Consider the following 27903-nt stretch of genomic DNA (forward strand, 5'->3'; position numbering starts at 1 on the left):
GAAATGTTTAAAAATAAAACACATTTCTTTGCCTATTAAATAAATTTCTATTTGTGGTATACAAAAAATAATGTTTAACAGTATCTTTGTGTGGTAGTATAATCATCTATATCAGCTTTATCAATATTATATTGAAACCGCTATAACAATGTCATTGCATGTTGTTATATTATTCATTACTGCACTATTAAACTAGAATATATTTATATTTCCCATACGTAAAAACATCATTAACGTTTTTATTTAATTAATGTAGTATAATTCCCTATTGCCTTATCTTATTCATAAGACTCATACAATTTAATAACAGTTTTTGCTCCTTTTAGTAGTACTAATCTAAAATTAATGTTACTTATAATTAATTAAGCTTGATTACCGCTTGGAACACGCGTTGAGAGCTTGAATTAATGTTGCTGAAGTTAATTAATTTAATAGTCTCTCTTTACTTTTGTTTTATTTGATTCTTTTCTTTACTGTAATTTCAGAGCTTTATAGCACTCCTAATTAAAACAAAATGATTTTTACATAGAATGCGCTAATAAAGCTCTCCACCAAGAAAAGATAATCTTGCATATAAAAGATTAGTTCACATTTTTGATATTTATATATTTCTTTTTTTTTTTCTTTTCTTCGAGAGAGAGCTTTTTCCCTTTGCGTACCGAAATCCTTTTTCCAGGAGGATGTTAGGTAGAACATCATGCAGACTGAGTTGAATATTTTAGTTAATGTTCACTGCGTGAATCGGCTGTCAATTCCAGTAACAAAAGTAAAAGTATATGAATATTTGGTAACTAGAAAATATCTTTATGAGTTACCTCTTATATTTTTAATTACTGGGTGATTTATTTATCCTTAGATATCATAAAAAATAAAGGACTCTCAAATCAGTCAATTTGCTGACCCGGGAGTTTACGCTCCACAAACTCGTGACATGATGGTGGCCATGTGATCAGCATTGCGCATCGACCATGTTTACTTCCCAGGCCAGCTTATGCTCATTGATCTGAAGCTGGAGGGGCTCAATCCTAACCCGGATTAAGAACCAGGTTCTTTATAATGTCTTACTGTACCATCAGGGGTCTTAACTACCATACCATTTCAAAATTAATTTGAAGCTTTAAGTTGGGGAATAATGTGGAAAACAAGAGTTCCACTATCAAAACATGGCTACAAAAAATTTCTGATCTTTTTGGTGAATTGTTAGTTGTTTTCAGAAAAAAAAATTGAAAATATAATAGTTTAATAAAGTTGGTTTTCAAAATTGTTTTAAGTCAAAATGCTAAAACTAGGCATCTTTATTTTGTGAAAATTGATTTTCGGAAAATCCTTAAATACTGCATTTAATATATACGCTTGCGAAACGTTCACACAAAATAAAAAAGCTTTAGATATAACAAATGAAATCAAAGCCTTCTCTACTTTTTCGTTCTATCTCTCATAAAAATATTGTTTTCTGCACATTTTGTGCTTAGAGTTTAATCATAATAATAATAACATGCATGATTTTTTTGAATCTACAACCTACATGTCAAATAGAAAAAAAATTGTCTCAGGGTTTTTTAAACTAAAAAACAACATTTTTTTTAAAAAAAAATCGAAATTCACTAATTATTAAAATCAATTACCTGTGGGAGGCTTCTAAAGTCGCAAGAGTGCGGGAACCTGACTTAATTACCCTGCTATCAAAACTATGGTTCGTGTGTGCTACAAAAGAAGAGGCTTTAGTACTAAAATAAAGATGGTTTTGCCTAAAGTCTTCTTTAATTAATATTTTATAATTAATTTATAATTATTAATTCATAATTATTATCTCATAATTATTAATTATTATTAACTTTTAAACATTTTATTAATTAATTCTTAATTTTTTGATGGTTTTTCTGAAAGAAGAGGAATTTCAATTAGAACAATCAGCAAGCCTCCCTTTTATTCAGAGCAATCTGAAAACTCCCTTTTAAATTTTGTTGGAAAAAATAAATGACAAGTAGAGAAAATTTTTTTTTAAATTTTTAAAATAAAAATTAATTTTTAATAAAAATTGAAATTTTACAATTATTAAAAATTTTAAAATTACTAAACGCAATTGAATATTACCTGCGTGGGAATACCTAAGGATGCAAGAATGTGGGATCCTGTCTTAATGATCCCGTTATTATTCTTTATTCCATGCATGGTATAAATAAAAACGAACTTTTGTTACAAAGTAACGATGGATTTATCTGAAGTCTTTTTATTTCACATTTATTTAAAAATTAAATAAATGTGAAATGAAAAGAAAGAAATTGTCGATTTTTCTGAAAGAAGAGAAACTTGTTAAAAAATTTCTCTATATTCAAATCAATCAGGAAATCACTTCTTTTTTCAAAACAACCTGCCAGTTCCTCTTTTAATTTTGTTGATAAAAGGCAGAGAGACATTTTACAAAACAACAATCGATTTATCTTAAGCTTTTTTTTATTTTACATATTTAACTTAATTGTTGATTTTTCTGACACATGTTGGTCTTGTACAGTAATAATTATATCTTAACATTGAATTCGTGTATCAGCTTTTTTAAGTACACATTTGCACGCAATTTTATTCAATTAACACGCTATTCGCTGCTTCATCATAATTCTAAAAGCCATATCACACTTAAGAAAATTCGTCCAACTCAACCTTCAACTCAACCTCAACTTCAACTTTCTGTTCAACTACTACCTGAAACAGTTGAACTATGGTTGCCATGCGGTTGAAAAGAGTTGATCATTGATAAACGAGTGATTTCTTTCTTTTTAGGCGATTTAGCGCTTTATACATAGACGGATAAAAATTTTCATCGAAAGACTCAGCGCGTGTGGTAATTAAATTTAATTTAATCGACGGCAATGGATCCTTCCTCAGCAATTTCAAGTTTGATCATTTACAGTTTGGTAAAGAAAAAAAAAAAGATAAGAGAAGGACACTTTGGAGTAAAGCATGACGCTTACGAAGACAGAGATTAGGCTGTTAGGAAAATTTATTGAGAGAACTGTTTGTTTTCATTTGTGCAATCTTTGACATAGAAGTTAAAAATATATAATTAGTTTTAATATTGGAAAAGTAAATTAGGAAAAAAAAATCACCATTTTGTTATAAATATATTCGTTGCATGCTGTATTAATTTCACTTATTATCAGAAATTAAACACATAAGTAGCAATGGATATTTATCTTTAGTTAATAAATATATTTTTAGATTATTCTTTACCTTTAGTCATATAGTACTTATTTTAAATTATTCAAATAAATTACCTTTAAGTTTTTCATATATTTAATAACATAATATAGCTTTTTGCAACTTACATTTACTATGTATATTTTACAACGGAGAAAACAAAATCTAATATAAGAGTAAAAATAAGCAGTTATAACAAAATTTAGGAGTTTGATAATTTTTTGCACCAAATTAATGCAATTAATTTTTTTAATGTTGACTTTAAGTTCTTGAAAAATTATTAAAATAGTTTTTTAAGAGTTCGATAAGTATTATTATATATGTTTAGTGAAATACTCTAATTTGAAAAAAATTGTGCTATTTGTAGAAAATTAAAAGTTTATGTGAAACTGAATTTAAAAAAAAAGAAAGCTATTAAACGGCACTATTTTGTTAAAGGTTCAACATGAATAAACACAAACTATTCAAAAATTAGGAAAAACAAGAACTGATAAAAGTGAACAATTTATTCCAAAAGCAGTTTCGATTAATTTTTTATGAGCTCTTAAATGATATTTCCTGTGGTGGTGGGATGTTACATTCCAAATGTTCTCTTTTTTCTTCAAGAGTTCAATAAATGTGCTCTCCATTTCGATGCTCCATTTAAAAGTTTCTCCAACGGGAGCTTGTTCAAAATTTTGACTCATCTTTGCTGCAATACAAGTAAAAAACTTTATTAAGAAAGGTGAAGCAAATGTATTTAAGGCAACAGACAATAAGGAACAGTCATTAAAAATTACCAACCAATTAATTCTGTCAGCATATTGTTATGGTATGAGTAAGTTTTTTATTATCAGTAAAAACTGAAATAAATTTTTAATGGTTTTCCATGTTTTTATAATAAGATTAATAGAAAGTGAAATTAAAATTATGTATAATTACAAGGAGTATCAGTTACTTGTCCCATTTTTTCAAATATTTAACCTTAAGAAGAAGACTTCTTTTTTAGATAAATAATTTTAACTTTATCTTTAATTTCAAAAAATAAACTAATCTATTAAATTATGAAAAAAGCAGATATAAAAAGTACCTACATATTAGTATATTTAAAGTTAAACGTGTGTTAATACTTTTTTATTAAAAAAATTACATTGAAAAAACCTGTTAGGTGCTTTAACGGGTAAAAAAATATTTTCAACTTCCTTCATAATTTATTCAAAACCTGCTTATTAATAATATAAAGAATGCAACTGCATTTGAAAAATTGATCCTTACAGTCTATGTTATTCAAATTTCCATCTAATCTAATTTCATTAAATATTACTTTTTGAAAAAACCCTCTTTAAGTTTTTAATAGTAATACAAAATTACAGATACAAGTTTCTTCAACTTTATAAATATTAAAAACTTAATTATATAAAGCATGCAGATCTATTTGACAAACTTATGCTGCACAATAAATTACATAAGATTAAATGTGAATCAATAAGTTTCAATAAAAACATTTTTTTTAATAAAACCCACTTAGCGTCCCAAGTGGGTTTTTTCAAGGTGGGCCCACTTGTCAATAGAAAGTGCAAAGTAATTGGAAAAAAACAAATTTTTATTCCGCGAATACTGACAAATATACAGTTTAAAAATAAAATAATACAAAGAAATTAATTCTGTCAGCATATTGTTTAGGTATGAGTAAGTTTACTTTTTATAACGCAATTTTTTCCTTTGTAAAAAAATATTCAAAATCACTGAATTCAGTACCAACTGTAGAATAATTGCTGGTATAATGTTATCGGAACTATAGAAAGAGCAAAGTAATTGTACAAAAAAAAAAAAAAAAAACTATATTTGAATTCGGCGAATACTAATAAATATACAGTTACGTACGAAAAAGATTAAATGCAATTCATAACACTTGTTTATCATTTAAAGTAATGTCAAAATATAAAACAAAACTACTTTTATGTATTTGCAAAATTTACTTCAGATTGGCGAATTTGGCGTAAAAAATCATACTTTTAATTCACGGTTAAAAACATAACACATTTATAACATAAACTTCTTTAATGGATAGAAACAGATTTATACTTCTTATAAAATAACTTTAAAATCAATACTCAATTAAAAACTCACCTGAATTAATATATAACAAATTAGATTCGCTGCTTTTTCACATAAACTTCGCCGCCATATTGTTTTGACTTGTGCTATCCCATAATCCCATGCGGTTGCTGCCACCTGATTGGTTGAATTGTGAAGTTGAATCAACTTTTTCGAGGAGATCTGAAAGAGTTGAACAATAGTTGATCCAACTCGGATAAGTATAGCACACCTATGTTTTCGGACGAAGTTGGACGAAAAGTTGAAGTTGAGGTTGAGTTGAAGGTTGAGTTGGACGAATTTCTTTAAGTGTGATATGGCCTTAAGTTATAAATACTTTATCACAACAAGTCTTAATATTTTTAAGTATTCATTACAATTTGACAAGTTTTGAATGACTTTTCGGCTCATGCTTCTGAGCGTGAAAATGATTTCAATTTAAAACTTTTAAAAATACATACAAACATAACGCGATTGAGTGATTTGCTTGGTGTCAACAATGTAGATGATTTCCTTGGAAACCGTTGTATATAGTATGAATTATTGACTTCCGTTTGTTTCTCTGTTCTCAGTTAAAAACATTCATGACGTTTTGTCTGCCAAGATATTTATATAATAATATTTTTCTAAATATTTGATTCAATATTTTTTTTAAAAAAAGTAATCGATAATTTTATGAAAAACTCAATTTAAGAAAATTTTTTAGAAATTAGGTGCATCTCGACTACTGGTTTTTAATTTTTTTTTAATAATTTTTTTAAAGCATTGAACAAATGTAATTAATAAAATGAATATTAAACTATTGATAAAAAATGAGGTAGACCAAATTTCTCGATACTTATCCCGTTGTCACCTACCGAGTGAAATATATATATATATATATATCAATTTACGATGAATAGTACTAACACCCCAGGTGCATCATCCTTAAAATTTTATACCGGAATTTTTACTGTATTTAATTAGAGTAGTTTTATTGAAAATGCAACTATAAAATTTACGTAGCTACAGTTACGTAATTGGGTATACTATAGCCTACGTCACAGGTTGTGTTATTCCTACTAAATTTAACCCATGAATGGCATTTTCTGCGAGCCTAACTTCAAGCCACAAATAAACAAACGAAGTGTTTGATCGTTCTGCTCGCCAGATTTTATTGCATTATAAAGAAAAGTAATTGATATTCGATTTTTGATTAATAATTGATTTATGTGGATAGTGGCATTTATGTGGATAGTGGCATAGAATTTAGCATTGCGTCATGGTAAATGTTATTCATACTAAGTGGAAGTAGTTGTGTTTTTTTATATTATACCCAATTCAATAATAAAACAGTAATTTTTGAAAAATTGTAATTGGAGGCTGGTAATATCATGTGAATCATATCATGGCGATTTCATCAATCATGGGTTCGTCATCATATAATTGGAAATCAAAACCAAAAGGAGTAATTTCTTTCAGACATAAAACTCGTCCTTGAGTTCTATTGACTTTGCAAAACGACCATGAATTCATATGGTACCTTACAAACCACATTACAAACGCTTTATATTTACTTTATTCCCTATAGGGTTTTGCCTGTGAGTATAGAACGTTGTTTAATTTCGCAGTAGCAACAAAAAAATGAAATAGTTCCAATACCAAAGAAGTGTCACACCCAACATGCTATAGCGTTCTTGAATGGTGCTCATTTTTCTCCGTGGAAAAGTTTTTTTTTTTCAGCTTCGTAAAAATGTATGGGCTTCAATTACGCTAAACACGCCATGTTTCGTGAAATGGCAACTGTCATCCGGGTATCTTTAGTAAACATTATCATTTCTATGTGGTGGTCAGTCATCACACTAATAACGTAGCTGGAAGATGACGGTGGCTGATAATTACAGATCCATTACAAAGAGTGCTGGGGTGGGCTTTCATTGTGTATTCTATAAATCATTGATGGAAACTTTTGTTAACAACATATCTCTAATTTTCTTTATCACCTTGCTGTGTCACTTTAATTCAGGAGATCGGCGAAAAAAATTAGAAAGCTATTTCTTTAGTCATTGAAATAGCTTGCGATTTTGATTATTCTAAAATATATTTTAGGGAGTTGTCTCCTAATTCTGAAAGAAAGGAGAATTTCTTTATTTATATTTTCTATAAGAAATAGATTAAAACTGATTTTTACATCTTGCAAAACTTGAATTTATTGCTGTATAGAATTATTTATAACTTAACAAGTTTTGAAAGAATACTTTAAAATTAGAAAAATACGAATTTTGGAAAGTTGTTCGTAACGGAAAAAGTGTAAAAGTAAGAAATGGAGAAAAAGAACATACTGCATAGAATAATTTATTACTCAACAAGCTCAGAACGATTACGTTTAAGTTAAGACGGGAACATGCACTATAAAATCATTAACTCAACAAGTTCAGGAACGAAACTTAAACCAGGAAGCAGATCATATTACATCGACTTATTTGAAACTCAACAAGATAAAGAACTATAATCAAAAGTAAGAAAAAGAACATACTGTATGGAATTATTTGTAACTCAACAAGTTCAAAAACAATACTTTAAACGAAAAAATTCATATAATTTCGAATTACTTGTAATTCAACAAGATCACGAACAATAATTAAAAGTAAGAAAAAGAACATACTGTGTAGAATTATTTGTAACCAATCAAGTTCAGAAACAATACTTTAAAACGATAAAAAATTCATATAATATCGAATTACTTGTAATTTAGCAAGATCAAGAGTAATAATTCAAAGTAACAAATATAACATACTCGGTAGAATTATTTGTAATTAAAAAAGTTCAGAAACAATACTTTTAAACAAGAAAAAAGTTCCTATATTATCGAGTTATTTGTAATTCAACAAGATCAAGAACAATAATTAAAAGTAAGAAGAAGAACATACAGTATACTAAACAAGTTCAAAACCAATGATTAAAACATTTTATTCAGAACTTTATACTTAAAATAGAAAATTAGAAATCGATTTGTAACCCTTATCATTTCTAGAATTCGTTTACTAAAAAAATATGTTTGTTCTTTTTTCTTCGTGTTTTAAAATATCGTGTTTGAATAAAATCAAGCAATTTTTTGTTTACAAATTATTCAAAAAAAAAAATATATATTTTATTAGTTTTGTAAAACCTTGCGTATATCTTTTTTTTACTGAAATATGAGTGTCCAATTTTCCTATATTTAAACGTTGAAAGGCACTAGCCAAAATTCAAGAGAAAAAAATACATTGCTAAACAGAATTTTATTGGAAAGATTCTTTTTAACTTTAACCTATAAATATCTGTCAGACACATTCCTAAATCCTAAAGATCAGAGGTAAAACCAAAGATAAAAATATTTTTTGGCTTATTCTCATCTAAAATGTTTGACACGGTTTATGTTATTATTTGCTTACAAAAATATGATTAATAATAGAAATATTGTTTTACTCTTAATATCTCGAACTTCAATAACTCGAAAACCTTATTATGTCAAAAAAAAAATTCTGCTCAGCATTACATATCCATTTAATATTAATTTGAATTCTTATGTCGAAGAGTTTCTTGTCAGAACTTTGTTATGTCGAATACTTTTCGAAGTAAAAAATGAATTTTTCGGAAAAATCACCGCGTATCACCACTGAACATTACTGCTTCTCAAAAAGAAATGCTACAAACATATTAAAACGTTTCATGAAATGATCCAAGAACATGGAAAGCGATGACTTTGGAAGCTATTTTTCGAAAAGAAAAGGTGATTGATGAGCAATTTCGAAAATGATGTCGACAGGCCACGATGGTAGAGTTTTTTTTTAATAAACTCTATTAATGTAAGTTTGTTGCAAATGAAGTCTTTTATCCTTAATGCATAATTAGTTTTGTGTTGCTTTTAAAAATAAAATTATCATTGCTCAATTTAGACTTATTATCAACTATTACACAAATATCTTTATTAGTACTTATTCTGATGCTCCAAAAAATAAGATTTAAGAATTTATTTATTTTTTAATTTCTAGAACATATTTGGTTCTGAATTTTTTATCTCGAAAACTCGCTATATCGAAGCTTTTTTAGTCTCAATTCAACTTGTAATATCGAGAGAGTAAACTGTATTTATGAAATAATTATAAATGCAAATTTTTCCAAATTATATTTATAGATTAGTTATCTAAAAAAATTATTGATTATTTTTAATTTAATCCCTTAATTTAATCCTGTCCAAGTAAATTAAAATGTTAGTATTTTGCAAAAATCATATTTTAAAAATTTTTTATGCCTCTTTAAATTCGCGAATGCTTCGTTCATAAATATTCAAGATCCTGATCTTTAATAAGCATTTACTGACTAATCCAAGAATTACGGAAATAACAGCTTCTAATCCCTTTTCCTGAAAATCGACACTCTCATTTAATTTTAATATTGTCGCAATGCAAGTATTAAAAATATAATTTAAAAAAAACACCCAAAAACACTTAAGGATTAAATTCATTTCAATTTAAGGATTTTAAAAAAGACATTTTTCCAAAGATCTTTGTATATTAAGCAAATTTGCTTCGTATAGCTCCTGCCGAATTAAGTTCTCTAAAACTAAAAGACTTTCGCAACGCTTGAAACTCTCCATTTGAAAATCTCTGCTTTGATGAAGTTGTTTTTTTTGCTTTAATCAACCCATTATTTGCGTTTGCAAATCCATACAGAAGTAAGCTTACAGCTCGCTTTTAGCGACAGTGTTTTGAAAGAAGGCTTTTCACCATGCTCCAAAGATAAAAGCTTTTCAAATTAAACTTCACGGACATATTGAAAAGCTTTTATTTTTGCTTCGTTGGATGGTTAGGCATATGCAAGCTTATTACGTCGTTTTACAAGCCCGGAGCGATTAAAGTGTCTCATTTGGTTTTAGTTTTGAAAATTAAAAGGTTATTTGACAAGCTGTTGTTAAAAATCGATTAGTTGAAGGAAAGAAATTAAAAAGTTCTAAAGGATGAAATTAATCTTTGTTAAAAATAATTCGAGTGTAAAATTCTAAAATGTATTAGAGCTATTTCAAAAATTGAAATAAGGGATTTAATTATTTATATAACGTTCGTAGATTATATTCTTGCAATATAATGATGTATGCATTTAGAAAACAAAAGCTTTGATATCGTAGGGGGATTAAGAATTATAGGACCAACTTTTACAATGACACTTAAAAAATATATCACTTATGAAATATGTGTGCCTATGGACACGCATCTTAACTAATTCACTGTCAAAGAAATTAGTTCAATTGTACCATAATACGATGGAAAATAACTGCAAATTTAATAAGGTGTATTTAAGGTGTAAGGTGTTAAACTGAGCAATATTTCGGTTTAAGTTGAAAAATTTTATCAAGTTTAGGAAGTATGATAATATTTTCAACTTGCATATATAATATTGCTTGAATTCACTACCAACTTAATATGGTGCTAAGTTGGTAGTGAATTCAAGCAATATTATGGTTCAACATGTTCCAAAATATCTATTGTAACTGATATGGCTATCTTAATAGCTCAACTGATAGCTGCTATATAATATAGTTACAGATGATGTTATCTTAATTGTTAGCTATAGACTATGATGTATGCGTCAGTTAAGATAGCAGTATGTCTATTTAGGGACACATGAAGTTTCATTTATGCAGGATTTTTCCAGCTATGGTTCATATATTTTTACTTTTCTAAGAGATTTTCCTTCAAAACTACATGATTTACGTGACTTTCTCCATGGTGTTTATTACTCATCTTAGTAGCTATTGTGTTCGTGATTCTTCATTGTTAGTGCTATTCAGTGCTAGTTTCTTCAGTGTCAGTGTGTCTTTGTTAGTGATAGTATTCTTTCGCTTTTTTTTTTATGTGTTTTTTGTTGTTATGTGTTTTTTGTTCCCGAAGAAAGTAATTTCATTTGTAACTGTTACAAGGGTTATTTAAGTTGGGTTATTTAAGCAACATGTATTACCTATTAATTCCTTAATTCGCTGTTTTTGAATTTCAAAGTTGGTGATATAATTTTAACTTACGCTGTTTACTTTTCAGAAATGCAACAAAGCCGCATTTTATTAAAAAAACATTTCACTCAACAAAAATTTTAAAAAAATCCCTTTGTATGCAAAGGGCTAGGAGTTCTAGGATCAAATGGATGCTCAACTTAGCCTGCACGTTCTAAAGCATCTTAAACTTTCATTAAACAATGTTTTTCAAAACTTCCCCTCTTTTCAGGATTTCTTTTTTAAATAAATACACAGTGATTAAGTCAATTAATATTGACTTAATTGTTATAAGCTGTTTCAAGGATGAGTAAGAACAGTAAACCCTTTTCCAATAAACAAATGAAACTTTATCAAATATTTTAGAACTTTAATGAATTATTTTGTCAGTTTTACCGAATTCTTCGCAAGATTAAGGATGAGATTTATGTGGTCATCAATTAAAGACAGAATTGATGGTTGTTGTTAATAGGTTAAAAATATTTATTTAACTCACAATTTTCGGTGAAATTAACTTTTCTGTACAATTATTATTTTTTGGTATATGTTAAATTTTGATTTAAATAAAAATTAAGAAGATAATTAGGATATAACTAATTAATAATTAATAATCATGAAGATGTAACTTAAAAATAATATATTAAATCATTTTGGCTTTGTTGTTTAAAGGAATAATTACTCTTCACAAATTTGTGAATCTGAAGAAAGCATATCACAAAGATTAGAAAATTATTTCAATTATAAAAGCTAAAACATATTTATATAGCTACATAAAACAATATTGATATAATCACACATTTAATGTACATTATAAAAATGTGCTATTTCATTTTGCAAGAATTTCCCACAAAATTATAAAATTCTTCATCACTGTGAATTGGTAAAGAAGCATTGATAGGTCTTAGTTAGGCACTATTGATAGTAGAAAATTTTAAATAAACAAAATCTGTAATCTTATAATAAAAAAGAACGCCTATGTAAATTTTTGAACTTTCTTGAATTTAATCAATAAATCTAGTCGAAACCATAGCAAATTACCATATCTGATGAACCATGACATAATTAAAGTTCTGCAAACATGCATACATCTCACTAATGTTTCCCCGGAGCAGAAATTCTTAATGACGTCATTATTCTAACAACATTTCAACATGCAGAGAGCATAGATCAGTCCTTTTGAAATGGATATTTAAACCCTTACTTAATTTATTGCAAAGCTATTTAGATTAATTCCCTTTTTCCGCCTCCTAAGTACATTGAAAATGGTAATTAAAATGAATACTGCTTTGAATATGAATTTATAAGTTATAGTAAGAAGAATCTATGACATTTGTAAAATGCTTTTCTTGAATTTAAGATATTAATCCATATTTTTACATAAAATGACTCATATAAGTCTTTTTATATTAAAACATAGTTTAAAATAGCTATCTCTTATTGATTTCAAATCCCAGTTGAGCTTTACTTTTACAAAGAATAACAAATATTCAATATTCCAATTATAAATTATTTTTCAACTTAATGGGCAATCATTCTTGGAAGCAGTAATCATTAAAAAAGTTCCCTGGAGACGATGTAGCGTCATGTCGTGGACAAATCGAAATGTTTAAATTTTCCCCTTTTAATGACGTAGTACAATTCCGTAAATAAAAATCTTGCTACCGATTCCCTTTTCAGAATCATTGTGCTTAACATCGGGACAAGCAAAAAAAGCAAAAATGTGTGGTTTTTTCCAGATTTCTTAAATAACCTCTGTAACTATGTCCAGTTCCCAATACCCTTAACAGGGAAATTTTTCTTTCAAATATTAAATAAAAACTTGAGATGAAGGAAACTATGTGTCTGTCATTGAAATTGATTGTATTAACTCTCTAAAATTTCACAATATTATTTCATGTATGAATATTTTAAATACATATATACATTTCAGAGGGAATCTAGTTAAGTGTAATTAAAAAATTTAGCGTACAAGAAATAAGATTTAAAATTTTTAAGTAAAATATTTTTTAAAAGGAATGTGGGGGGATTTAAATTGATACAAATGGAATGGCAGATACAGGTGATGTATATTAAAAAAATCTTTTAAGAATACCTTTTTTTACACTGTCAATTACTTTTACAGTAATTGCCAAAATTGAATATTACATTGTACAGTTGTTGCTAATATTTAACGATTCACAACTACGAAGTCTTGCCTTGAGTTTCACTGCTCTGTCCTGCAGACCTTTTTTAAAACAAACATCAATGTAACTTCAATTTAAGTTACATTTTACATTAAAATCAAAAATGGTGGAGACTGTACACCAAAAATGTTTACTGTGTAAAAGAAAAAAACAATAACTTGGGCAGCCTGTGCTTTGTGATATTGTTCCGAATTGGAATATGGGCTGAATTTTTCCATGGAATAAATTAATTAAAATATGCTCAACTGGAAAGCGTACTAATCCAAAAATAGTTGACAAAATGAGTTATTAAGAATTGTAGTTAATACAGGAATCTTTGCTAATTTAACGATGATGATAATTCTGCTAGAATAGCGAAGGCGCGTCGTTTGTTGTGTTGGTTGAAAGTCGTGTAATGTTTGCGTCGAATAAAAACTACGGTCTCCTGTGTTTATGCGCGTTGAAATTTGTGTAATCGTGTTTTGGTTTTTGATCAAGGTTATGTAACATTTGTGTTAGATTAAAGATGGTCATTAATGTGTCTATGTCTGTTTAGAGTCATGTAATGTGTTTTTTTTCTTGTAAATTACTATCCATTGGAAGGTATGATTTGACTCCTTTATGTAGTGCCTGTCTATAGTTAAAGTTAAGTAAATGGGTTATCCAATTAATTTGTACCCATTTATAAAAAATATTACGAAACATACCCATTTATAAGAATTACTAATTTATGAGAATTATAGAGCAAGATAAAACAATAAAAAAAACGCAAGTAGTAAGAGAAAATGTCTAAAATATTTTTTTTAACTACAGAAATATTTTTACTTTCTTGAATGCAAAATACTTACAAAACTAAAATCGAAACTTAATTTAAAAAAGTATTTTTTTTTTTCAAAAATAAAGCTTAACACATTTTTATCTCAAAATGTGAGCAAATCCAATTATTTGAAAGGTTATTAACTCAAATGTGTTTGATGTTTTAAGTATAATAGTTATTCACAAGAATTCCTTTTTTTCTTATAACAAAAAACCGCTTTTGCTTAGAGAATTTGAAGTATTAAATGAACTCTATATTAAATCATGAAAATTTTCGGTTGGCAATTAATCATTACTTGTGATGTTTGCCAACGTTTTTATTATCTTAATTACATGATTCTAGGGAAGAACTATTCGATTTATTTTAAGGAATTAATTAAATTATTTTGATTGATGAATGTTTTCTGAAAGGAAGCAATGAACCACAATTACTCTCACAATAAAAATTTTAAACAGCGTATTGGTATATTTAAGACTAAATAAATAAATGTTATTAAAATATTTCTTCTTTCTTTACAATAGCTAAAATTTAATTAATGACTAAGAGCATTTAACTAATTTTTTATACCTTTGTTTGTTTGTTTTTGTTGCAATATTTAATTAAAATATCAGATGAAAACATATTTGTTGCGATTTAAGAAAAATAGTTAGTATATTAAAGCATTTATGTATTGATTTTTGTTTATAATAAGTGATTTTTTCTTCTTCAAAACTTTGCACACTACAAGGAATAATTTTAAACCTTCACTTACATTTCCATATGCAAATAAATTAGAAAACCATGGATGCTTTTACATAAATTGAGAAATAACTTGGGAACTCCACTGTTTGCTCGCTTCGCTAACTAACCCCACTATTGACCATCATTGTTTTTTATTATAAACAATTTATTAGACAAACATTTAAAAAAGAATAAACTTTTTATTTGTATTAACACCTATTTGGTTCTACAGATTTAGTTTCAGATTCCATTGGGAAAAAAACAATAATTTTACTCAGGTATATTGCAATTTCATGCAAAAACTTGTTTTTGTTATTATTTTTATATTTTTGGGTGTCATAAATTTTTTTTTAATTGTTTTCCACCAAAAAACAATATTGCAAAAGTTAGCAATAATTCTTACAATTTTAAATAATCATTTGTTTCTATTATTTTGAAAGCACCTGTTAACTGGGTAAACTTGCTATAAAAATGCATGTAGTTTATTAAAAATAAATATTTGTTACTTAATGATTGTTTAATGTTAACTAAATACGCACTGAAATGTTTATCATACAGCAAAAAATTTCACAAGAAGAAAGCAGATTTTTACAGAAAAAAATATTTAAATATAAATATAGGTTTTTTCTGTTTTTCATTGTTGCCTGTGAGTTGCGTAAAATTCCCGTTTTTTGCAGACTTTTTTCGTTTTGCACAAAACATTTTTTCTCTGTTTTTTACCGTAATCATAAATGGAATAAAACTGTTATTCTAAATTCTAGATTTTGTCATGCAGTTTTTCTTACCGTAAGATAACTTTACATTTTTTTCAAATTATTTTACAATTATTTTCTATACTTGTTCTATTTTTTAGCAATTATTTTATGGTTTTAAACATCATATAAATAAAATTACAATTAGATTTAACTGATACTCTACCAGATTATATATCTGTCTTTAGACTTAATTTACCAGCATGTTTAATTGCGAGATATTCTTGTAAAGGTGGGCACAGTGTACAGAGCGCTCACCTTCCAATAAGGTGACCAGGTTCGAATCCCAGTCTTAACTGGTCATGCGAATTTTGCTCTCAGCCCGTACCGACCACAATGTTATTTTATAGAGTGATTAATTTCTTAAAATAACAGTTTTTTTGTTAAAATAACAGTTTGCTTAAAAAACAGTTTGTTTGTTAAAATAACAATACTTATCTACTTGTAAAACAAATGTCCGCTTTTAAATAACAGTATTTTTCTGTAAAATAAATGGTTTTATACTGGCACAACAGCTGATATTTCTTTTTTGTAAATTGAAAAGATTTTTTTTATTTTTTGCATTTGCATAAAATTTTGCATAGCAAGATAAAATCACGTTCTTTCTTAACCATTAATTATGGAACACCAGTTTTCGTTTTCAACCTTTAATTTTCATACTAACCAAAATTCAAAGAAATTTTAATAGCATAGAATACCATTGAGATAAGGTTATGAATGAATTTTGCATGAAATGCCTTTGATTTAATGAGAAATAAATAATTTTTGATAAAATAAATAAATAATTATGATGATGAGGCATATACATATATTTATATTTCTTTAATTATCAATCTTATGTGATTTTCATGCCCAATTAGAATGCACCAACAACAATCAGAAATAGTAAGATTCAAGTATTTTAGTTTTCTTTTGTTTTCTGAAGTTGCTTAAAAATTAGAAAAAGTTGTAAGGTTTTTTTTAAAAATTGAACTGCTATAAAATTATATCTTAGTAGCATTAAACTTCTTTTCTATTAAAAAAAATGATCAGATCAATTTTATTCCTTTTTTTTATTTTATTTTATTTTTGGCGTAAAGGAGATAAAAACCTTAGACGAATTGATTTTAGAAATTCTATAGTTGACAGAACTATTTGAAACGTAAGTAGAGAAAACTCTACTCTGCCATTCAAAATTTCAATATCTTAAAACCCGTATAGAAATCTTTTTTCTCACTTATATAATGCTTTTGACAGTTCTGCATTAGAGAACGCAAATTTAATACAGAAATTTAATATTTTTATTTTTAAAAAAGTCATGTTGTAGTAAAAAATGAATTGCTTTTTAGTCAGTTTATTCTATTTGTTTATTTCTAAGCGTTTTAGTTTTACATATTTTTAAGAAAATAATTGAATTCTCAAAAGCAAATGGTTTATTACATGCTTTTAAGAAATATCTTAACTTTATTAACTCCAATTTTTAAACGAATAATTTGTTTCTGCACAATATTTTAAATATTAAACACTTCAGTATGAAACTGAATATTCTTAGATGCAGAATATGAAAAAGTTTTAAATTTAAATGTTTACGTTCTAAAGACTTTTAGATCTAACATTGTACTGATACAAGATTAAGTTTAATAATGACGAGTACTACACTACCAGTGCATAAAATTTAATTTCTTCAAGCAAGACATTTGTAATATTATTTTTCTATGAAGTTATCTATTGTTTAAAGAATAAATGTTGCAAAAACATTCAAGTAATTTTTAAGAAGTAAAAATAAACTATAGAATATTTATCAAAAATGTATTTATTGAAAATTATATTTATTAAAAATTATATTTAACAAAATAAGGAGCAATGTATTGATGCAATACTAAATTAAGCTCGTGTTTTATAAAACATCAACATTCATGAACATCTTAAATCCCCTAAAATTTCATTTATTTAAGTAAAAAGAAGCAGTATTTATTTGAAATTTAAAACAGTTACCTATATTTTTTAACTAAGGGCTATCATTGATTAATATGTGTAAATCCCCTAAAATTTCATTTATTTAAGTAAAAAGAAGCAGTATTTATTTGAAATTTAAAACAGTTACCTATATTTTTTAACTAAGGGCTATCATTGATTAATATGTGCAAATCCCCTAAAATTTCATTTATTTAAGTAAAAAGAAGCAGTATTTATTTGAAATTTAAAACAGTTACCTATATTTTTTAACTAAGGGCTATCATTGATTAATATGTGACTCAGTTTATGCACTAATAATAAAAAGTATGGTCAAAACTATCGGAATATAGTAAAATTTACCGTATTTCTGGCTCCATGGGAGCACCAAAAAGGTCGGTTAATTTTACTAAAGCACTTTGGTAATGATTTTGGTAAAATTGAAAATAAAATATAATTTATTAGTATATATAAAATTAGGCAAATGAGGTAAAATTTGGTAATTTTATCATGATACCATAGATCATGGCACAAAAGCTATTTAATCGGTTAAATTTACTTACGAATTATGTATTCTTCTCTAAATGTGTGGTAATATTAAGAACCGTAATTTTGAAAACCAGAATTTCCGGTAAACTGTTGCCATATGAGCGGAAAAATTACCGAATGAATGGTTTAAATATCGTATATTTTAGTTTTATTAACCATTATTAACCATCTGGTAAAAGAAACCAGAATTCTGGTTTCTTTTACCAGAAATGTTATTACCTTACAGTACGGTCATTTCATCAGAATTTTTTTTTCTCTGTGTGTCATTTAACTCAGATATTTTATTTGATAAAAATTGAAATTCTGAAACTTGTAAAGAAAATGATCTATATAATTTAAAAGTTCACTTTTATTACGTGGTATGACGATGCAGGTTTGTGTAGATTCTAACAGAAGAATGGCAATAGTAAAAAAATACATTGTATTTATCTGAAAGTTGAAAAAAGAAGTCATACAAATATGACAAGCATTTATTATGTTATATAGTAGTGCAGGCTTTTGTAGATCCACTTTGATGCGTTTTTATCTAAAAACTGCAAATATTTGGGCTTACACACTGTAAAACTAGAAGCATCATTTCTTATTTTATGACAACAAATTGCAGGTTTTTGTAAATTCACTCAGATAATCAATTTACTAAAAGTAAAAATAAATTAAACTCATCTGAATAGTGATAAGATATTATTCTATAAATTTTGAACCTAAAAATATCACTTGTTAAGGGATATCAAAGTGCAGGCTTCTGTAGATTTACACAGATACTTAATTAAAGTAAAAATAAATTATATTCATCTGAAGAGTGATTAGAAATTAATCAATTAATTTTGAACCAAAAAATATCACTTATTATTAAGGGACATCAAAGTAAATAGGTTTCTATAAATTCACTTAGATACTCAATTTAAAAAAGTTAAAGTAGATTATATTCATTTGAATAATGATAAGAAATTAATCTATAAATTTTGACCCAAAAATATCCCTTATTATTATGTGACGTCAAAGTAGATGTTTCTGTAGATTCACTTATATACTCAATTAAAATAAAAATAAATTATATTCATCTAAATAGTGATAAGAAATTAATCCTTAAATTTTAAAACTAAATATGTCACTAATTATTATCAGAGATAAAAGTGCAAGTTTTTGTATTTTCACCAAATTACTGAATTCGTCAAATTAAACTAAAACTAAAAATAAATAGTGTTAGGCTTAAAATTAAAAAAAAATGGTTTGATATATTTTGAAGCTTAACTTACTTATAAAATGTGACATGAAAGTGTTGTGTTTGTGTAGATTTATTGAATCTGCATAAAGACATTTAATGAAATCAACAACAGTGAAACAAATCGATTAAGTTGTCACCAATTCGGAACCTAAACTTCACAGACATAAAACACTCAAAATAGCGTGCACCTTGCAATTGATTTTAATGTTTTAAAAAAACCTTTATCTATGTTTTTGGGTTAAATGCTGCAATTTCGCACCCAATTATGTAGAGTGAACATAAACTTCGAATATTGAGATAGTTCATTTTGTTCTGAACTTGTTAGAAACAAACTTAATTCTCTTAAAGGATTAACTTCCGGTTTTTAAAGAGAAGTAGGTTATTAATTTTCCCCTCGCCAATAGATTTTTCTAAAATCAATAGCGTTATCTGCTTTGCGCTTTAATAAAGTTTCAATATTTTAATTTCTTCTGAATCTGTATTAGCGTTACGTTAAAGCCGAAGTAAATGAGTTTCTGCAAGAGACAGGCACATAATTTATTAATAACCTCAAAGTTTAATCGTCATTTAAATATAGAATGAGTTAAATATATTTTTAAACTGTGTAACAGGCAGCAGGTATGGCTTACGAGCCGTTTAAAACTTACGTAACAATTGCAATATACAAACCATTTTGGAAAGTTAGAAATATGCTTCAATTTACTCTATCAAACATAATAATATTCGATTTTATGTTACTTTTCTTTTACAATTCTTAAAGGTTTCAAAATAATAAAAAAATGCTTCATGCGTGTTTTAATAACTATGTTGAAGTTCATTGTAAAAAAAAATTTTATTAATAAGTGATTAAACTATTCTAAAGATTAATAGTTAGAGTTCCTGCTTCTTAACTTTGTAAGAGAGTTACGACAAACGGGTAACATTCTCTGATTGGTCGAGAGTCTAAGTTTACCGAAATAAAAAGTAACAAATATTATTTTTCGTAGACTTAACTTTGAGTGATGGACAAGGTATTTTATCTGGTGAAATCTTAAAATTATGGGTGTGCATGCTTTTTTTGCCTTTAAAATTAATCTTAAGTATTCAAAGTATCGATTATACTAAAATAGATCTTAAAAAAACTATTTGTTTTTGTAAAATAATTAGATTTTAAAAATTATCCTAGATGTACTTGTCACTTTTATCAAGTTATTTTTATTATTATATACCGAATAAATTGTAAATGTTTTGATAAAAAGTTAGTTCTCTTTCCAAAAAGTTACTTCCAGTAGAAAATTTTGCAAACTGGAAATAAAGTTAGGTTCCTATATTTAAAGAGATTATTCTGCAAATCAAAAATTTTCTGTACAGTTTCGTATCTCGGCTGAGAAAAAACGTATCAAAATAATGGTACTAAACAAACAAAACTTCGTTGCATCTCAGAATACAGAACTTCAAAAGATGCTGTTTATTCGGTAATTTTAATTAATTATGCTGATTTCTCGTCGTTTTGATTTATGTATTGTGTTTATTATTGTTTTAGTTTTAATTTTCCATTGAAACGTTTCAGAACTTGATATTTTAAGTATTTTTTGGAGTCACTAAGTGCTTGTGGTAATCGTGTAAATTTTTTTAATGACTGAAATCTTTATTAATTATTGTGTCTTTTCATAGAAATAAAAACTACTTTTTTTTAAATGCTAATTTTAGTAATCATGTTAAATTTTGTATAAATAATTTATACAAATTATTTACACAAATTAATTTTGATAAATTATATCTCTTTGAATCTTAATGAGTGTTGTTTTCTACAGTGTATTTTTTATTATTATAATTATAAAAAGTAATAAAATGTTGTTACTGTTTATTTTCTCCTAATTTGAATTTTATTTTCTGGATGAACCATATAAGTATTTTTTAAAGATATGTATTCTATAAGTAGAATAGTATCTGGATTTTTATAATAGTTGTTTCCATTTAAAATAAAAATTTGTGATAAAATGATTTGTAATAATAAAATCAAAATTTGAATTATCAATATAATGATTTTAAATAGTATGGCGATAAATTCTGCTTGTAAGAATGATGTCAAGAAATAAATATTATTTAATTTGTCATCAAGCTTGGAGATGAGGTGGTTTAAACTAATCTAGTTTGTCGGAAAACGGTCGAAATTTTTACTAGCGAATTAATTCTATAATCATATAGAGATTTTAGATGATTTCTTTTTGTACTGATCAGGAAAAGATTGTAACTCCCATTATCGTCAAGCACTGAAGTACCCTCATAATGCGAGTACTTTAGTAAGTCAGAAAGTGGTTGAAAATTTAACAGGCGTTAAATTGCCAATTATTTCGCGATAAATTCTGTTTGTAGACGACGAGAAATGATTTCAGATAGCTTTGCAATCCATCGTAGAGCTGCAGTTGTAATGTGAGTGCTATAGCTAGTTTTAGTCTCGTCAGACAATTTTAGTGAGCGTTAAATTCGCTTCAACGGTTATATCATGATAAATTCTTCTTGCAATGGGCGTATCTTGATTGTATCTTGAATTAATCTACATTGTTATTCTAAGATAGATTTTAAAAATTAACTTTCTATAAACTCGACAATTTTAAGTCGTACTATTGTGATTTATTTGCTTTATAACCTCTACATTATAAGATAGATTCTGCAATTATCATTATTTTTTCAAATTCTAAAATTACGAATTCTACAATTGAGATTTATTAATTTTACACATTCATATTCTCATAAAAACATATTTTTTAAAAAAAACTTTTTTACAGCTGTAAAATTGCTAATTGTACTATTGGGATTCATTTAATTTATAAGTTTTACGTTCCCATTTTTTATAAGATGTATATTACAATATATTTTTTAATTAATTCTAAAGCTACAAATTATAAAATTTAAATTTTAAATTGCAAACTATACATTAGCATTTTTATTATAACATATATGTCAGAATTTGTTCCTTTTCTACATTCAGCACATTTTTTAATAAGATGATTCACATCAAGATGTGTATTATTTTATAAAAAGAAAATATATTTAAGGGAGATTTGCGAGTGGAAAAATTTATATTTTTAATAATAATTTGTAACGAATGGAATATTTGAAATAAAATTTTAATTTATTCATTAAAATTAAAATTTGTCTTTATTTTAATATTAAATTTAATTTACTTTAATAAATTTCTATTTATTATTTAAATTATAGTCATTATGTCATTATTTTAAGATTAGGGGAAAAGTTGCTTTAAAAAAGTTTGAAGAAGAAAAATATATTTTGTTCAATTACAAAAGTATCTAGAAAGTCTACATTCTATTTTTGTTCTAAGTTTGTCTGTGTAGCTTACCTTACTAGTTTCAAACTAAAATTTGTTTGCTATTTTTTTAAAAACAAATTTTGAAAAAGTTTTTTTTATAAGTTTTTATTCTACATTATGTTCCAAAGAACTCTGAAAATGAGCGCCTAAAACTAAATTATGGCTTCAATTTTGAGAAAGAAAAAAGCAAAGTTGTCAATGAAAAGTTCTTCCAACATGAAAAATATCGTCTGAAAGGATTTTCGGAAATGGTGATGCCAAAGAAAGAATATAAAAGAGATAGCAAAAAAAATAAAATAAAAAAAATGTATACATACTTTTCAAGCCCGCATTGTACTTATTTTTCTACAAAATAGCAGAAAAAATATGAGTTTGAATAATATTCTTTTATGCATTTTTAAAAGACGGTGTTTTAAGTGCACATAAAATTTCGATGCATAAAATGTCAATATAACTTGAAAATATTTCGTATTTTTCATACTAAAAGTTTGGATGAATCATAAATTGAGAATTTTGACTGCAACATTTAGGACTTTATTTTACGACTTCTTGTTATATTATTTTACATTTCACTGTATTCATCCATCTGGTTTGACAAGATAGCAATTTATGTGTATTTTAAAACCAATTTATTAGTAAACGCAATTTAATCATCTCTTAGAATTTGATTATACCACAAACTACTCATATAACACAAGTAATGTCAATTATTTTTAACCTCTATTAAGTGATTACAGTAATAATAGTAACTCTGTACAAAATGTCACTGTACATTGTAATTTACTTTTAGATGAAGCCAAGTGATTATGCACAAACAAAAGGTATTTGGTTCATAAACCAAAACCATAAATAGTCCTGTTATGTACCAATTTTGTAGTAGAAAAGTTATCAAGCTTCTAGTAAATTCTCGGATACTTAATGCATGCCTCGTTACCTAATGCATCTAGCGCTTCGAACTTCGGGAAAATTTAAAAGCCTTTTGTCGCCTAAGTCACCAAGTTGGTAACGGCCTCTTTCTTAACGTTGATGTTAATTGAACTTGGCAGCGCATGCGTGAAAATTTTCCTACAAACCAAAGAATCGCTAAAGAGGTAGAAAATTAAGGTAAATAAGACAAACGGCTATGCAAAATCTTTCGATTGTATGCTATAAAAGTATTTAAAGTCATCAATCTAACGTATGTTATTTTTTTTAGTAAAATGGTGCACGGTAAACTAAAAATAATTTCATATTTATTATTTTCAGTCAAAAATATTTAAGGAGCATATATTTTTATCTACATAAAAAACATAGTTCATGTTGTACAGTGTAATACAAAATATACATGTGAGCAGAATTCCGTCGTAAGTTAACTGAAAAATCCAACTTTTTACATATGCCATTGCAATACCCCAGGCTAATTAAAAAAGTCTCCAGTATTTCTGTTTAATCTAATAAATTCTAGGCGTATTATAATCAGACTTTAGGCCTTCAGACTAATGAAAAAAATTTTTGAACATTTATTTAGTCTGAACCTGCTTTGTTATGTTGCAATGAGCCTAATAGTAATCTTATAGTAATCTTACAGTACTAGAACAATTTAAATAACGAAGTATAATGTGCAAGACTAATTAAGAAATGAATGATTTATTTATAAATGAATGATTTATTTATCAATAAAAATCATGCTGAAATGGAAATGGCCCCATTCTAATTGAAAAAGTTTCCAGTATTTCAATTTAGTCCAATATGTTTTAAGCTTATTCCAATCAGAAACATGTCTTTAATAAAAAAAATTTCGGACATTTACTCAGTCTGCTTGAACTTGCTTTGTCATGTTGCAATGAGCCTAATACTAATCTTAGAGTACTAGAACAATTCAAATAACGAAGTATAATGCGCAAGAATAATTGAGAAATGAATGATTTATTTATAAACTAGCCGCCAAAGGCGCCCAGCTGTTCGCCAAGCTAAAGGTTTTCACAAATAAAGTTTTTTAAAACATAGCCGGAAATCTGAAGATTAGTGGACAATTAAAGTGTTCCTGTCCAGCAATTTTGTCTTCATATCCAGTTCTGCTGCAGATGTGTTATAGCTCTTGAGGATGTTTGAAATTATATAGCTACAACGCTTAAGAAAAAAAAACTAAAATGCTAAATACATGAAAAGAACACGAAAACGAATAAATTTTTTATGGTATCAATTTCTATTTCTATATAATTTTTTATAGTATCAAATTCTATTTCTATATCTGTTACGTCAAGCACTCAGGTATTATAATTTGATCTAGTTGTGCTTGTATAATTTTGATCTAGTTGCGCTTTCTACGTCATTTTGTTAACATCGTTTGGTTTGTTATTTAACATCGTTTGGTTTGTTATTTCTAAGTTAACTTTCAAAAAATTGGCTGGCATCAGCATTTTTATTCTTTAAGTTGTTTATTTTTTCTTTTGGAATTCGTTCCTTTTTAGCGAAATGTTTTTCAGCCTAATCGAATTCTTTGCCGACTGTTCTCTGTATATATAAAGAAAATAAAGTGAAAAGTGTGAAAAGAATTTTTAGTTGTACAAAGTACTACAATATCGCTATAAAAATTATCGTCTTCGCTTAAGAAAAAAAAATAGAGCGTGGAAAGAAGAAGAAAAACTTATTATAACAATTATGAGCAGCGACAAATATATCAAAGCGAAGCGTTCTATTTACGTATCGAATATGTTGCCACATTTTTAATACAGAAGTTAAACTTTTCTCCACTTTAATAAATGTAAACTAATGCGAACTTTACAATTAAATTATTAATTCCTTCGTATATTATTGGTTTAAGTTGTCGAAAATTAATATTTCAATTGTGAGGTTCGCATTAGCATACATTTATAAGAGTGGGGAAAAGTATATGCATTTTTAATAGTTTTTTGAATATGGCTCTTTGAAGACGAAAAAGCAGACGAAAAGCATAGACTTACAAAATGACTGATAACTAAATAACTAATCAAAATTTTTGAAAAAGAAAAAAAGTACTTCTTCATTATGTCAAAACACAATTATGTGCCGAGTTTCGTGCCTGGGCGAAGCTTCTGGGGCGATATATTGTGATTACAGACAGACAGACACACACACAGCCGCATTTATTATTATGTATAGATGAATGATTTATTCATCAATCAGAAAAGATGCTGAAATGAAAATAGCCCCAATCTAATTGAAAAAGCATTCTGTATTTCAATTTAGTCTTATGTGTTTTAAGCTTATTACAATCAGACATGTGTCTTTAATTAATTTTTTTTGGAACTTTTACTCAATCTGCCGGAACTTGCTTTGTCATGTTGAAATGAGCCTTTCAGTAATTGTATTATGCTAAAACACTTTAAATAGAGAAGTATAAGGAATCACACTAATCGAGAAATGAATGATTCTCTTATTACCCTAAAAGTGTTATTGCTTGTGCTAATTTTGCTCTAATCAGCAAACGACATGAAACAAATTGGGTTTAATGAACATTGGATTTTCATATTACCCTAATAACTCTGCCTGTTTCAAAAAGCCTAAAAAATGTTAGGCTGATTAGAATATGCTGTAAAAGGCTTTCAGAGAGCCAGATTTCCCTATCAGTAAATGAAAGAAATATTCGAAAATATTTTTAAAAATAAGTAGGATTGTTGATTGTTGATTTCCATGCCCAAATCATATATTTATAAGCTTTTTCATTCATCAATAAATTTAGTTTTTACGGTTTTACAGGATTGAATTATTGTTTATTCCATATATATTTTTTGATTCATGGAACAGAATTCTAAAAAGAAGCCTCTAAGAGGCCTGGTACACAAAATTTGTAAGTTTTTTGCCAGATTTTTTTTAAAAATCCTCTTTATGCTTTTTAGAATGAAGGAAAGTTATGTTTACATCTGAATTAAAACGCGAGATCAAAATATTTGGGTTTTTTTTCCAATTAATGCTGAAGTTTTAAAATTTTAGTATTTCAAAATCGAAAACTATGGCTGTATGAAATTCGAAGAACGTATATTTTTGATATTTTACTTTAATTTCTAATAAATAAATTAAAAATTATGTTTCCAGATAATTTATTAGTTTAAAAATATGATTAAAAGAGAGAAAAAAATATAATTTTGAATTTATGAAATTCTAAAACAATTCTAAATACTAATATTAAAATTCTGATAAAGAAGTAAATTTAAATGTGGATAATTTTACTCAAAATTACTCAAACAATATTACATAATATTTTTTAATATCAAAAATTAAAAATATCTTTCTTGAAATTTTTAAAAAAGAAATTTAAAATACCTTGCAGTAGATCTGGGAATAGATTATTTTAATTTATTATAGTAAAATAAAACGAGCATAAATTAAAAAAAGACTACATGCAATTTTTCAAAAGTTTCAAAAACATGTCCTGCGGCCCCTAAATGTCACAATTGCAGAACATTGTGTATATAAAATATATTATGTATCTGGCTTAAATAGTTTCCTTCTCCTTGTTTAGTTTCTCCTATTTCGACAAACATAAAAATGTATGTTTCGTTTCTTACCACAATTAAAGTACAAGATAATATCTTATCTTATTTATTATTAAGTAGAATGGAAAGAAACTCAGTCCAAAAATCAGGATCAGGAATCTCTGGGGACAGTAAAACGGGAATCGTTCTTCCTCGTTCCACAAGATTAGGCTTTTGAGTGGAATATCATTAAAAGCATGGAACATAAAAAGATTCTTTTTCTTTTCTGGTAACGACTCACGATAAACTACCTTCCAATTTTATTTTACTTTCTTCTAAGTCAATTTAGTCTTAGTTATTTGTCCTTTCCATTGCGGACTTTGATTTTAACTGTTATGTTTTTGTTACAGTGACTACTTGTCCATTTTGTTACATCAGTGCTTCCCAAACTTATGACTTTTGTGTACCCTTCTTAAATTTTTCGTAACGCTGTGTACCACTAATAAAAAAGTGAATGTATTTTTTACTATAAAAAAATTGCACAAAAGTTAATATAATATGTTATAATATGTTATAATATATATAAAATGTTAAAATATGTATATATGTTATATATGTTATAATATGTTATAATATGTATATATGTTATATACGTTATAATATGTATAATATGTTATAATATGTATAGATGTTATAATATGTTATAATATGTATATATGTTATAATAT

General features: G+C 26.7%; 1 protein-coding gene and 1 long non-coding RNA gene across 2 annotated transcripts in view; one reads left to right on the top strand and one right to left on the bottom strand.

The window, feature by feature from the left end:
* LOC107451329 (uncharacterized) overlaps positions 1–27903 on the top strand; it is a 95226-nt gene that overhangs the window by 22401 nt on the left and 44922 nt on the right. The window lies entirely within an intron of this gene.
* On the bottom strand, positions 3687–5759 carry LOC147810971 (uncharacterized). Its single transcript, XR_015433068.1, has 2 exons — positions 5305–5759; positions 3687–3886 (listed from the first exon to the last, which is right to left on the bottom strand). It is a non-coding gene; the product is annotated as an uncharacterized LOC147810971 (long non-coding RNA).

The sequence above is a fragment of the Parasteatoda tepidariorum genome, chromosome 4, assembly GCF_982258835.1.
Source record: "Parasteatoda tepidariorum strain Cologne lab strain chromosome 4, Ptep-v5.0, whole genome shotgun sequence".
Lineage (NCBI taxonomy): Eukaryota > Metazoa > Arthropoda > Arachnida > Araneae > Theridiidae > Parasteatoda > Parasteatoda tepidariorum.